A 15,706-nucleotide genomic window follows, 5' to 3' on the forward strand; every position below is an offset into this window, starting at 1 on the left:
TAAGGTGCATTGTGTTTAAAAATTTTTTATGATCCAATTTTAATTATCTGTATAATGCCCAGAGGCCAGGCCAGGATAAGGGCTTAGTAAAACCATCATTATCAAGTTAGGTGTAATGTCCCCAGACACTGCTTGCCCCAGCAATGTTAGTGCCTGAACAACAGAAAAACACAATGGTATCAGGATAAGATAGATTCAGATTAGTATTAATACAACTCTATTTAATTGAAAACTCTTATTTAAGTAAAAAAGGAGGCAAGTGAAAGTCAAGACACCCTTTGGAGAACAAATAAAATATAACACGATAAATAAATGGAGTCTCCATGCTGGAACAACAGAATACATTCATTAAATTCTTATAAATAATTGTTTTCTGTCACTGGAATACAAAAGTTGTGCTACCTCTTGGGTATACATCTGTTACTCACTATAGCTCTCAACAGAAACTCTCAAAAGAAACCAGATTCATTTTGAAGACAAAGAATATTAGTTTTATGAATCTTTTAGCATAGTGGCTGTCCCCCAAAATGCAAGTACAAAATCTGTGCTGGGCCAACCCAAATGTCCTTTAGCCCTGACTGGACTCATGATTATGAATGGGGAAGTGAGTAGGAGGTGGGGGCAGGCTGCAGGGGGAGTTTCTGGACAGCTTGTAGAAAAATCAGGATGAGCTCCAAAGAGCAGAAACTGCTTAGAGACCGTGCCTGGGTTACCACAGGTGAGGCTACGCATAAGCAATGGAAAAGGGTGCCCAATCCACATCCAACTCCTCAACACTTGCCTTCCCCCTAAAGAGAAACAATTCCATAGGGTAAACAAAAACTTGAGAGAAAGATTAGAATCCTGCAGCCAGCTATAAAATTCTTTCCTTTAGCATAAGATGATTAATTAATTAAGTATATATTCACATAGCTCAAAGATAATCACTAAGTTTAAAACGCACTGGTATTGTTGCTCAACTTACTGGTAAACCTCATTTCCTCTAATCACATTCTAAAAGTAAAGACCAGGATGGGGGGAAAAGCTGAATTAAATACAAAGATAAGATAAATAACAGGCATCATTTATTGGCACTCCCCTGCATTTTTCAGTATTTGTGGCACTTAGAAAAATGGAGTTCCCAGATCCTATCACCTCTGATCCTTGTGCATAACAAACTGGAGCTGAGAAAACTCAAGCCAGATTCCAAAGGTGAAGCACATTAAGAAAAAAAAGTTGCATTAAATTTTGCAATAACAAGTAACAGACGTGTAAAGAGAAATAACATTTACTAACTTGTTTAAGAAACTCATTTTAACAGTTATTTTCAAATAAGCAGCTTTCTTTTCTTTTCTATTTTTAATTACATCTCCCCCATGACTCTTCACCCTTTCAGGTTCCCATAGAGTACCATTAATATAGTATAAGTAAATCTCATTAATTCAGGTCCTACCACCTTGGAATTCATAATAATTCGGACAGGGGCTGGACTGAAGTTTATCTTTGCATGATCTACGAAAAAAAGATTTGCTACACAAATTAATAGAGTAACAAGATCTCAGGAGGGCTGTTTAAACAGTTCAGAAGTGTTTTAAAGCAATTCAGAAGCATTCATTTGCATATAATTATTATGCTAATTACAAATCATTCTTATCTATTCATTAAAGCAGATTCCCAAAGGACCACTAATTGTCAATAACTTGTTGGCCTAGTTTCTGTTACTGAATGTACCTCAGAGGAACAAAACTGCATTAAAAAATATTCTCTAATTCAGCCCTCTCATTAATCCTCACTGGCTTTCCACCAATGAATCCTAAAAGCTGAATTTTTAAACAACTGCCCTGAGAACTGAGACATGCAGTCAAACCTACACACCCAAACAGAGCACTCTCTTGTTATCTTTTTAATGTCACAGAGACCCGCACAGAGAGAGACATGGGGTGGGCAAGCAGGGCAGACAGGGAAGGGGCAGAGGCTGTCAAAAGAGCTCTGTGCTGAAAGGTGGCCAGGGCCTAGAGCACTGCTGGGCTAGAGCACAGCTAGACTAATCGCCTCTTCCATTCTTTTTCATCCGAATCACAGCCAGAGCCTGCCAACGCTGTCATGTTTACGAAGGCAGACCACCCTCCCCCACCCCCCAAAGCCTTTGGAAAGTTATAAATTAATAGAAAAAGAAAAAAAATCCTAATGTCAGCAATGAAAAGAAGTTACCACCCAAGCCTGACATGACAGACTCCATATCCTACAACCCTGCACGGAAACCAAACAGCTGGGTTCCAGAAAGGGGACTCTTGGATAGCCCAGGGCTGGTGAGTAGCCCAGGGGTAGAGAGGCTACTGGTTTGGGTGAGCCTGCATTTCAGGCACAAATATACAACATATTTGTTTCTGTTACATTATATTTACTATTGTATTTATATAACATTATATTATTATATTTATATATTATGCTATTTAAAAAATAAAGATATTTTAAATTTATCACCAATAAGTTTCAACATACTAACAAGTCAGTTTTATTAAAGATGATTGTTAAATATTACATATTTTAAAATTAAACTGCATATGCCTATAACATGAATAATATGCTTAGGAAAGTTTTAACATAACATACATTTATTTCCTTAAATAAAAGTAGATCACAGAACATTTTCCATCAAATTCCTTAAACTGAAATGTTTACATCCTTTTGAAAATTCACAGGGTTATAGCCTTCTACAGTAAAATGTCTTCTGATTCATGATCTGGGCTTCAGGTACAGCTGCTTCTAAGTCCCAGGACCCCATTAATCCCATTAGCACCAATTTAACAAATACTAAATAGGAAATAATTGAAGAAAAACAAAAAAAAAATTTTTTTTTAACAGCAAGAGCAAAATCTGATATGCAGCATCATTCTTAATACTATTTTTGGAAAACTTATTTATATGCCAGGAACACACCTTCTCCCAGTTAACCTTCACAACCTTGGAACAAAGGTACCACCACTACCGCTGGGGGTGAGGAAGCTAAGCCCGCAGCCCATGGTGGCTGAGAAAAGCCAAGACTCAGATGCTGCTCATGGACACCCAAGCACCATGACACTTTACTGCGAAACTGTGATATGATCTACACTTTATCACATGATGAGACAAGAACCTGAAGGGATCCTCTCAGCCTAGAGAGAGCTTACACTGCTGAAAAGGGCTTTTCTAAGGAAAATGCTTTAAAAGCTTGATTTGGAGCTGTTTAATGCTAATTTCTTTAAAAATATCTGCTATTAGCTGCTAAAAAAAAAAAAAAAAAAATTCTAACTCTCACCAGACAATTTTTTCCCCACTCAGGAACTGAAACTCTACTTCACACTCAACCACCTCTACCCTCCTCCCTATTTTTTTTTTTAAATGTGAGATTGTAGAAGAGATTAGAAGTAACCATAAATAATAGCTTCTAGTGGAAAAAGTATTTTGTATAACATAAGCTCATACATGCAGATTTTTGAGAAAAATTTTAAAGTCCTTGCTAAGATTTAAGCAAGCATGAAATAAGCAATGAATTCTTTTCCCACAAGAGGGCACTGCCACCCAACTATGCCTTCAAATACATAGGCCATTTTCTAAATTCAACACTGGATGCAAATCTTCTAAGTGTTCAGAAAGTACTTGAGCATGTAAGGCAGCAGAATAAAGTGGGAAACATTTTAACATTTCTTTTTAATAAGAACCATGCTTACATTTATTTATATCTTCTTTGAGGATGGAAAAAAAAAAACAAAAAACCTCTGTAACTCATTATGAAAAGGATCTTGACAGTGGTTTGCTTCACAGCATAGCAAAGGGAGATGAGACAAGCCTTTGACAAGTGTAAGTTTCTTAACCAAAAGCAAAACCACTGCTACCTCAAAACCTGTATCTGAATTGTTTTGGTTCTGTCTGGAGTTCAAGGAGACTACTGCTACAAGTTAGGAATAGGTCACAATTCTTACCCTTTTATTACGCACACACTTTAATAAAGAGCTTCTGGAGTTCTGGCATGTACACCAGGGGTAAGTTACACCCTTTTAAGATAGAAATAAGTGTCTAGGTTCATTTTAATGGCAGAAGAAGAGGTGCTCTGCAGACTATTTGCTCACGCCAAGGAGACCCCCAAGCACTTGGCAGCCACAGGCCCTCCTCTCACTTGCTGGAGCTCAGCCACAGACTTCTAGTAAACAAAAGCTCTTTTCAGGGCTGAAGAATGGGGTAGCCACAGCTCTGGGAGGCAGAAAGGCCTTCTTAGAAGTAAGAGGGAATAGTTGGAACAAAAGGAACATCTAAGATGTGGATCTTTTTGAAAGCTGTGAGAGGGAATGAACTGGAGCGATGGTCAGTACTGACCATTTAGGGTTATCAGCCACCAAAGGTTAATTATGAAGTAGGTTGTCCCAAAAAGTGTCATTTTTGCAGCTCAATAGCTGACAACATCGACAACTTCACATGGCCTGATATAGTATTTTTTCCAACAGGATTTCATCATGTTTCTAATTTTAAAGAGAAAAAAATTTAATCTTATAAAGATTATTTAGAAAGCATATTTTATGATCCTTACATTTCTTTAAAATTACGAAGTTTTTTCTAAAGGCAGTGCAATAAAGCATATGTTGCCGAGACTACCTACTCAAATGTATAACATCTGGGCACTGTCTCACAGAATGTCTGATCAAAAGAAAAGATATGCTTGAATCCTTCCTAGAGCACAAGAAACAAGCACTGCTTAAAAGTGTGACCAAAACTTACATGCCTAAATAAATTAAACTAAGTTTCATCAGCTTTCCAAGGCTGACATTTAGGAAGAAGTATGTTTAAAAAAATAACTTTAAAATAATATATACTCATGGCTTAAAACAATTATAAAGTGCCAGATTATTCAATATTCACATAACAGAATGGTGTTCAAAGTGAAAGCAGCTAAATGCATGGAAAAGGCAAGTCTTAAAATGTTCATTTCCGCAGGCAACCAAGCTTCAGAAAATGAGGTACAGCTTAGTATATTTCTGCTATAAATGAAAATGGGACATTGTTCTGCCCACCAAAACATATTCACCAAATGGGACATAACCAAAGAACAAATGGTCAATGCCAGAAAGAATAAGCAAAAAAGCACAAACTTTAAAAACTAATTTGTTTTCCTAGAGATCAACATCACCATGGCACTTCTACAAGTGGCTTAGATGAGCCCAACAAACCCATTATTGTTTTTTGATATGCAATCAAATGTTGGGGGGCTCTTCATTTAGTAAAGTACTAAACTCCAAATCTCCCATCCAGTCAGCCTTTGTACCCTGGAGCCCAGTGCTGGTCTGTCAGTTTTGAGAAAAAAGCTCTTTGGTGGAGGGCACTCAACACCACCAGACTACACAAACAGCAAAGGGAGCTCCAAGTCACTTAGAAACACTTTAGTATGTTCAGTGATTAAGAATCTTGCACTCTCTTAGACAGACACAATTACTACTATTTTATCTGTAAAAATACAGAGCAAACAGCAAGTTCCAATAAATGCTTGCTAAATGAACATAAAAGAAATGGTGAACATAAAAGAGTGGCGTTCTCTATAAGCACTCACACAAAAGACATTTTAAGGTTTCCAATCTTTTTACTCTACTGCATGTATGAAATTTCCAAATATGCTGCAATTCAGCAATTATGGATGGAAGTAACTAAGGCCACTGATGAAAACTGCTATTTCCTGAGGAGCTAGGGAAGACAGGACCAAAGAGCTGGCACTTGCTTGTTTGTTTAAATTAAGAATCCTCTTAATCAATGTAATGCAAAGGAGGAAACACCACAGTGAGATGTTTTGGAAAAAATAAGTCAGCAGCCCTGCTTTTGAGTCCTGGCTCTCCTTCCATTGGTTATGTGTCTTGAGGAAAGTTACACGACTTCCCTGAGCTCAAACTCCTTTACAATAAACATGATGATTGGTGTGAATGTTTTGGACCACGGCCTACAACTGAGATTCCTTCTGCTTCCAAAATTCCAGATCACCCCCATAATCTTCACCATCACAACTGTACTAGAGCACTTCCCAGGAGAGCAGAAATCACCTGGAGAGTTGAATAGAAACAGCCTGGAAGCCCCAACCAAGGTTGTGACCTAGGAGGAGGCTAAGACTGCATTTCTAACAAGCTGCCCAGGGGCAGACCTTGCCTGAAAGAAAAGCATTTTGGCTCCAGACCTAGCTAAAGGTGAGAGGCAAGCTTAGGATTTAGCCACCATGATGCCCAGCAGGCACCAGAGCCCCCAAACAGAAGCCTGTAACCTCCAAAGAAATGTTCAAAGAACTGGGCCAATGGGCAGATCCAGCCACATCTGAGATCCATACATGTACAGAACAGCCTCTCGGCCATGGCAGGGTGTTTTCTAAAAGAGTGCAAACAAGTTGGCGAGGTGGGGAACACATGTGGACTGGACTGGAGCAGAGGTGATTCCAGACACGGCTAAAAGAGTGAATTTTATCAGAGCCCTGGTCTCTCACTTGGGACTACCTGCATTCCTTGGGGTGTCAGGAAAAGAAACATGACTAGTGAGTGGAGCCACACTTTGCTCCAGTAGATGCTGCTGAAAAAGCTGCTTAGGAGAAGTATTCTACTGGAAGGAGATGGCACAGAGTTGTCCAGAATCTAGCGAATCTAGCAGCTGTGACAACAAACCAGGGAGGAAGATTTGGCTATTGTGGCATACATCAGGGTTAAAGACAGAGCTCTGAACCTAGTGTGTGACACTCCCTGCCCACCACTGCCCAAGGGGAACATGTGCAAATGTGGAGAAGGACCTGGAAAAAGCACTTGGGGTAAATATGACATGGCAATTATGACAATTATCATCATGGGCAGGTAAGGATGAGGGCCTGGGCAGTAACTAATGGGGCAGAGGGAGACGAAAAAGGACAAAAGAAGGAAGAGATATTAATAAAATCTGAGCTTTATTTTCAGAGCACAGCTTACTGGGTCACCCACAATAAAAGCTCTTTGAGAAAGTCTCTGGGAGGACCTTATCAACCAGAGCACACTTTGCACCCTTTCGGTGGTTCAGAAACAATACGGCATTTGAGTTTCTAGTTTGTGTCTCTTTCTTTTAGGAATACCATCTTCAGAAATACCACTAAGGTTACAAAACTGGGCAACTCTTGGCTTTGAAATGCCTCATTTGGGAAAAAACATTTGATCTCTAATTAATGCACTCCAAGATGATGAAATAAGGGAAAAAAATCATTCTCTCTTTAAACTTGCTAAATTTCAATTTGGAACAATCTTCGTTTTTATATTACATCTCCCGAACTACTTAATATTATTATGCCATTAATATCTGATCATGACTGAGATCTAAAAACAGATGTTAAGGAGTTCCTGCTGTGGCTGGGCAGGTTAAGGACCCAACATTATCTCTGTGGGTGGATGTGGGTTTGATCCCTGGCCTCGATCAGTTGGTTAAGGATCTGGCATTGCCTCAAGCTGTAGCATAGGTCACAGATGTGGCTCAGAATCAGGCACTACTGTGGCTGTGGCACAGGCCCCAGCTGCAGCTCTGATTCGACCCCTGGGCCCAGGAACTTCCATCTGCCGCAGGTGCAACTATAAAAAGAAGAAAATAGGAGTTCCAGTAATGGCGCATTGGAAACAAATCCGACTAGTAACCATGAGATTGCGGGTTCAATGCCTGGCCTCGCTCCATGGGTTAAGGATCCGGTACTGCCGTGAGCTGTGGTGTAGGTTGCAGACGCGGCTCGGATCTGGCGTGGCTGTGGCTGTGGCTGTGGCGTAGTAGACCGGCAGCTGTAGCTCAGATTCAATCCCTAGCCTGGGGAACCTCTGTATGCTGTAGGTGGGGCCCTAAAAAAAAAAAAAAAAAAAAAAAAAGGAAGAAAATAAAACATTGGAAATTATAAAAATAAAGTCCCTTAGCATGTACTTCAGAGGAAGCATATACTATACAAGTCTAAAACAATCCTTTCTGGTTATACGTAAATACCTAAAAATGTGGTACTGATTTCTTTTTTTTTTTAAAAAAACCATGCTCATTTTCTTTCAAATTACTTCCAAAAATGAAGGTCTCTCTGATGTTAATCGTGTGTACACTTCAGCTTACACTTTAAAGAGTCTTCCTCTCCTGGGAAGTGACTTTTGTATACAAATCATGGAAAGCTACTTAGACAAAGTGCTGGAGATGATTAAAAGGGGCCAGATTCAAATTTATACCTTAAAAAAAAGCAGAAGCAGATGTCAACTGACTCATTTGTGTATATTCTGGAAATGAGTTGAAGATATGCATGTGCATTTCATCAGGACATTTAAAGAATTCTCAACTTCTTACTGTGGTTATGTACCAACAACTTTAGAAATTAAAAATAACTTAAAACTTATATTCTAGGGTTTTATGCTAGATACCTGGACTCATCCTTACAATGCGATCTAAGTGAAACACTTTTTAATCTGACAGGCATTTGCTCATTTAGAAAGGACATAGTTTTTAGAATTGAAGGAATGTCTTTCCTAGAATTAGTTAAGAAGGAACTAAAGTAGGATTTGCTTATTTAGTATTTGAATAAATACTTCCAAACTGTCTCCCCATTGCCCTTTCTTTTTTAACACCAGAGGTGTTAACACCCACCAAACATTTACTGATAAGCTTTCTGCATGTTAGGCATTGAACCTCTTGCTAGGCAGGTCTTAGAAACAGAGATAACAAGTCCATCATCAAGTTGGGAGCTGGTACAGTCCAGGCCCCCAAGAGGTACTCAATTTACTGAGGAAGGCTTTTCAGGAGTGCTATCTGGGTTCTATTTGAAATGGGGAAGGGGTAGGAGGCTGAGGGGATATGGGGGCTAAGGGATATGTTCGCTGGAACACACTGTGCTCGTGGCTGCTAGAATTATAAGCAAGGGGAGTCTTCTTCTTAAAGAACAGAACATCTTAATACTTTACTCCGATGCCTCTTTCCACTAAAACAAGAATTCTGTTTTGTACAGTAGCCAAAAGAAATTGTGTGGAGACATTTATGCAGAAATTCCAGACTGCTCAGCTTGCTTCATTAGGCAGTGATGTATCCTCTAGAAAATTACAGAGAATAGTGGCTATAGTAGCAACCCTATGCAGACTTCACATAAGTCATCAAGGAAGAAACCAAATAACCCACAAATTTATTCACTGATTGTCTTCAAAAAAATCCCATCAATTAATTGACTGATTGTCTTTTTACAGCCGCACCTGCAGTATATGGAAGTTCCCAAGCTAGGGGTCAGTCAAATGGGAGCTGCAACTGTTGGCCTACCCCACAGCCACTGCAATGCCAGATCTGAGCCTCATCTGCAACCTATACCACAGCTTTTGGCAATGCCAGATACTTAATCCACTGAGAGGCCAGGGATCAGACCATATCCTCATGGATACCAGTTGGGTTCATTACCACTGAGCCACAATGGGAACTCCAAACCCATAAATTTTTATTTTTATTTTTTTTTTGCGTTTTAGGGCTTGCTACACATGGAAGTTCTCAGGCTAGGAGTAGAATGGGGGCTGCAGCTGCCAGCCTACACCACAGCAACATGGGACCTGAGCTTCATCTGCAACCTATTCTACAGCTCACAGTAACACCAGATCCTCAACCCACTGAGTGAGGCCAGGGATGGAACTTGCATCCTCATGGATACTAGTCAGGTTGTTACGACGGAGGCACAATGGGAATTCCCAAACCCATAAATTTAAATGTAATTTCTGTAATAAATTAGTCCGTGACTCTTCATCACAGTGACAGATTTTTTTTGGTCGTTTTGCCTTTTCTTGGGCCGCTCCGGTGGCATATGGAGGTTCCAAGGCTAGGGGTCTAATCGGAGCTGTAGCCGCCGGCCTACACCAGAGCCACAGCAACGCAGGATCTGAGCCGCGTCTGCAACCTACACCACAGCTCACAGCAACGCCAGATCTTTAACCCGCTGAGCAAGGGCAGGGATCGAACCCACAACCTCGTGGTTCCTAGTCGGATTTGTTAACCACTGCGCCACGACGGGAACTCCCACAGTGACAGATTTTTTACAACTCCTTGTTCCTAGAATTATTTTGACAATGTCACCCTTTGATTATGTAAATATGTCAAAGTGTCTGCCCAAGTTAAGTATTCAGCCACACTGTAGGTCTAATCACGTCCCTCCTATATGTGGTGAAGCACAGCATATAAGCATGACCAAACCCCAGCAAGTCTACAATGAGAGCAGTATACAAGCTGTCTGACACCAGCAACCCAGCAGAGAGAGTTAAACATTAAATATGGTCAACAGTTACTCTGAATTAAAATGTTTAGGGCTGTTTGTATTAAATCTGCTTGCAGTGACAGAAACCCTCCACCAGGTGGAGTCAAAGGATTTAAGCTTCACATACAAATTCCTGCTTTCCTTCTTTTTCCTTTTGTTTCTTCTTTTTTTTTAGAGCCGCACCTGCAGCACATGGAGGTTCCCAGGCTAGGGGTCGAATTGGAGCTGTAGCCGAGGGTCTATGCCACCACAGACAACAACGCCAGATCTGAGCCACATTTGCAATCTACACCGAAGCTCACAGCAACTCTGGATCCTTAACCCACTGAGCAAAGCTAGGGGTCAAATCCACGTCCTCATGGATACTAGTCAGATTCATTTTCTGCTGAGCCACAAGAGGAACTCCCAATTTCCTGGTTTCTTAACTCCCAACCAGTTCATATCTGTCCTGATTTGGGAGACCTGACTACTTATCCTCTCAGAATTATTCACCAACTGTTTTAATTTCGTTTAAAGCAAGTAATATGTAGGACATTTAAGACATTTTAAGAAAAAGTAGCTCACTCAAGAAAAACAAAATGAAAACCAAGAATTTAAGTCAGACTGAGACTTAAATCTCCAGGAGTTAAAGTGCCAGACTGAACTTACATCACCACACCGTCAGGTCTTCCTACTGAAATCCATCTTGTTGGCCCATTCACAGCTATCAAGCTCCCAATTCTAGAGTCAGTTCATCCTCAAAGAGCAAGTTTGGAGCACTAAAAATCGACCACTGGTATGGCAGACATATCCTAAGATGACCCCTCTCCCCCAGTGAGTCACAATCTTGTCTAGTCTCTTTCCCAGAGTACACGTGGAACCTGAGACTTCTGACCAAGAGACTATGGTGATGGGCTGTCATTCCCCTGATTAAGTAACAACAAGGCCACTAAATCTGTAGTGATTGTCACGCAGCAATAGAAAACCAACACCCTAGTGAGATGGCTCCCAGTGCACTGTGCACACCTCTGCCAGCCCTTGACCCCTCTACACCATTCCCAGACATCTAGCTCCCTCCCCCCACTGTCCTATTCAGATTTCTTTCTTTCTTTTTGGCCATACCTGCAGCATGCAGAAGTTCCAAGGCCAGGGATTAAACCTACATCACAGCAAAGATCCCAACCACAGCAATGGCAACACCAGATCCTTAGTAACCCACTGCACCACCAGGGAATTCTCTTGTGCATTTTTCTTGACTGTCTCTAGGTAAGCAACCAAACACATGCATATAGATATTATCTTTTTCCCTCCACATTTTCTTGGAAAGAATTCCCTATCAGTACAAATAGAGCTTACTTCCTTTTGATGAACTGCACTGAACTCCATAAGGAGAACCACAATTGTTCATCAGTTTCCCACTGACAGAGAAACATTTAAGACTTCAAACTGTTTCCTTATAAAAATCCTATGTTTATACATTTGGCACACTGCACTGAATGGGATCAATTCCTAGAAGTGGAATTTTGCTGGGTCAAAGGGTAGTGTGGAGTTCCCATTGTGGCTCAGGGAGTTAAGAACCTGACATAGTGTCTGCAAGGATGTGGGTTCAATTCTCAGTGGATTAAGGATCTGGTGTTGCTGCAAACTGCAGCACAGATCACAGGCGCAGCTTGGATCTGGCATTGCTGTAGCTGTGGTGTAGGCCAGCAGCTGTAGCAGCTCTGATTCGACCCCTAACCTAGGAACTTCCATATGCTGGAGGCATGGCTGTAAAAAGAAAACAAAAGGGCATATTCACCTGCAGTTTTGCTACAGAGGTTGTGTGATTTACATGCCCACAGGCAATGTATATGAGTGCCTGCTTCTTCATACCAGGCTAACCCAGGTGCTATCGAAGTAGTATCAAATAGGTTGTATAAAATTCTTGACTAAGGTTAGTTTCTCCATTACCTTCAAGTTTATCAGTTTCATTTCACAAATATTCTCAAGTAGTCACTCAGTGAAGAGGGAATGGGTTTACAAACATAGAGAATAAGACACATCAATGAATTGAACAAGAGCTGAAATTCAGCAGAGGGGAAGACTGATCCCAATACAGGTGAAGACCCTGCAGGACAGAGAAAAGAGGCCCAGAAGGGAGGCCAGAATTCAGGACAGGAAAAGCACAGGACAAGTGGCAGACCAGCTTGAGGACAGGAAGACTACTCAAGCGGCAGCTCAAAGGGAGATAGACCAGGGCCTCTGTTGGGGAGCAATCAGGAGTCAGTGGAAAGAATGTTGGATTGAGAGAACTTCCACTTCAGGCATTAGCTAAATGGCCTTGAGAAAAACCCAGTTTACCTGGCGTTCAGCTTCCTCACTTATAAAACAGGGCCTCCCTGCTTAGCCCTGAAACCCAACTTTCTGCAGCTGCAGAACTATGTATTCAAAGTAATTCTCATGGTGAAGACTAAGACAGGACAAGTAGAAACTGTGCTGGGAGAGTGGGCAGACAGAACTCCTCAGCCTCATGCTCTAGGTGCTCAATCCTGACAACCAGAATAGGCTCCACGAAACTCTTGGGTTCTGCAAAGCACAGGTTGAAAGCAACGAGACCTAGGTAGCTAAGGTTCCCTTCAACTCTAAAAATTACTCCAACCCCTCCCCTCAGTGCTGGATAACGCACCTGTACCTTTGCTTCCATTCTGCTTGCCTACAGTTCATGCATTCATTCAACAAGCAAGAACCTACTACACATCCCAGGCACTGTTATAGGAGCAGGGGTGACAAGAATTAACAGTACAAAAATTCTTCCCTCTCAAGTTTAATTTCTATTTGGAAGGGAGAGGGGAAAACAAATGAATTTATAGTATGTCACAGCAATGAGGGTAAGAAGGAAAAACTGTAATGACAGTGGACAGTTTCATCCCTCAAAATGCTATTCATCCTCATATTATGACCCTTTCTATTAGTCTTTTCAGATTTTTGTCCTCACACGTTTGTTCTTTCCTCTGAAATCCTGAAGCTCTCTGGACCATGGATACACAACTGCCATTTTTAACAGTGGTTAAAATGGTTAACCCATTTCACTGCACTGGGCTTGTCTCAGCCAGATTGCAAGCTTCTTGAGGGTACTGCACCCACCCTTGAGAGCTGCTGGGAGCTATGCCAGCAGCAGAGACTGAGCCCCAGATCCGAGGTGACTACTATGATAACCACTTGAGAAATGCAGATGTGCTTTTAAAGCTTCCTTTGACATCATGGGAAGATAAAAGTGCAGAATCAAATGAACAAATTAATTCAACAGAAGACCAAAATAGATCTGGTAAGAAGTAAGGATGGCCATGTGGTCCAGGTGTTTGCAATAGAAGATAATTCTATGACACACCTTAGTGGAAGCCAAAAAGATCAGTGCCAGCAGAGTGGACAGAGGAAGCCGAGCAGAAGGGCAGAGCCCCAGTCCCTGCCCCCCATTCCTCTGCCCCCACCCACCTCAGTCTGTACACACCCCCAGCCCCTAAAGGCACTCTCACTTCCCACCACACAGAGGCCACCTTTCCCCTTTTATAACAGAAAATACGTGCATCCAGCTTTTTCTATAAATGTCAAAAGGTCTGAGATGCCCTACATTGTAACGTTTGTACCTGTAGTATCCATAACTGAGAAAACACACAAAAACTACTATGACACACATGTTCACAGCAGCACTATCTACAACAGGCAAAAGGTGGAAACGACCCAACTGTCCACCCACAGAATACATAAACAAAACATAGTATATTCATACACTGGATAATTATTCAGCCATAAAAAACACTGATGTAATGACACAGGCTACAAGGTGGATGAACCCTGAAAACACTATACAAAGGAAGAGAAGCCACCTACAGAACACTAGATATTGCTAGGAGTCCCCCAAATAAAATATCCAAAATAGGTGCAGCCACAGGGGCAGAAAACACTTAATGGTAGCCAAAGGTTGGGGGGAGGGAGCAGCAGGGAATGGTAGTACATACAGGATGTCCTTCTGGGGAGATGAGATTATTTTAGAACTAGATGATGGTAAAGGTTGTACAACACTGTGAATGGACTAAATGCCACCAATCTGAACATTTTAAAAGGGTTAAAATGGTAAACTTAATTCGTATTTTACCACAATTTTTAAAAGGTACTGTGAATTCAGTAAACATTAAAATAAACTAGTATCTTAAAGTGTAACTTGGAAAACAAGCACTATGAATGCTGAAAAACAAAACCACACACATATATATATATGAACACTTATTCACTCACCGAACAATGCATGGTATACAGATTCTCAAAACTCCTGCTAATAATAATGACAATAAGGGCCAATGTTTATTAAGCGAGGTACTCTAAGCACCTGCTCTAATAATCAGAGTGCTGTCAGGTAATCAGCCCCATTTTACACAAGGTAAAATAGGCAGAGAAGTTAAGTAACTAAATAGCCAGTGGGCAGCAAGACCTCAGAATGTGCATCTGAAGCCAGTCTAGTCTCAGAATGGACGTTCTCAGTCACAGCTTCATGGATGCACAATGCAGACCCTCCTCATCTGGGCCCAATCCATTCTCTCTCTCCACCCCAGACATCCTTCCAAACAGAGAGCCACCTGCTGAGCCTCTGCAGCTCAGCACCTTCCACCTGGAGCCCCTGGCTGTGCTGCCACCATGCATCCCGGAGCCCTTTCCCAACTCTGGAATCCAGGCTGGGGTGGCTGGGAGGGAATGAAGGCCCCCAGGGCTCTTGCACAATCGGCCTTAACTGGGTCCTTTCCCTTTGCACTCCTGCCTGCAAAAACTGATTGGGAGCCTGTTTTAGCTTGAGGACAAGAACAAAGAACTACTCGTATGCTTCTGGCAAAACCAAAGGTGACTTGTGCTCTGCTGGAGAACAACGTGGAATGCAAACCTTTGAGCCACAAGACTGGACCATTTTGTTTGGTCAGGACAACTTTTTCAAACACCCAAAATACAGCCTGAATGCCTTCCATGGAGCACCCAATCCCAGTAGGCCACACCGTGCTCCAGGCACCTGAACTCTCCTGACCCAGTCCTTAGCTGACCCACTCTCAGGACTCTTTCACCCTACGACCATTCTTTAACACACACAAACTCAAACTTGAGAATTTCTACGGCAAGTCCTTTAGTGCTCCTCACAGAACAGGATCGGGCCTAAAAGAGGGTCACTGCTGGCAGCCCCAACCCCAGTGACTTCTGAGAAAAGGTTGGGAATTTTTGTTTTAGAAAGCTTCCCTTTCAATTTTAATTGCAAAGCCAGACATTTACTATTTGGATTATTTCTGTTCAGCTTACAACAAGTTCAGGTGATATGTACCCAAAATGAAATGGACCGGGCAGGATTCTAACTGAACACCATGCTTCACCATGACAAAAAAGGCAGTGCGGCTCTTAGGACAAAGCTTTAGTTCTCTAGACTAGCAAGAAAAGGGACACTGGTTGTTTTCATATGTAAAAATCCACAGCTGTGCC

The 15,706-nt window shown here is 41.5% G+C and overlaps 1 protein-coding gene across 4 annotated transcripts in view; it reads right to left on the bottom strand.

Moving 5' to 3' along the window:
• PITPNB (phosphatidylinositol transfer protein beta) overlaps nt 1–15,706 on the bottom strand; it is a 64,411-nt gene that overhangs the window by 25,636 nt on the left and 23,069 nt on the right. The gene's annotated exons all lie outside the window — the stretch shown is intronic.

Source organism: Sus scrofa, chromosome 14 (assembly GCF_054392235.1).
Source record: "Sus scrofa isolate SSC_HxYL_T2T_F1_AM1 chromosome 14, Sscrofa_HxYL_maternal_Yorkshire_Landrace_v2.0, whole genome shotgun sequence".
Taxonomy (NCBI): domain Eukaryota; kingdom Metazoa; phylum Chordata; class Mammalia; order Artiodactyla; family Suidae; genus Sus; species Sus scrofa.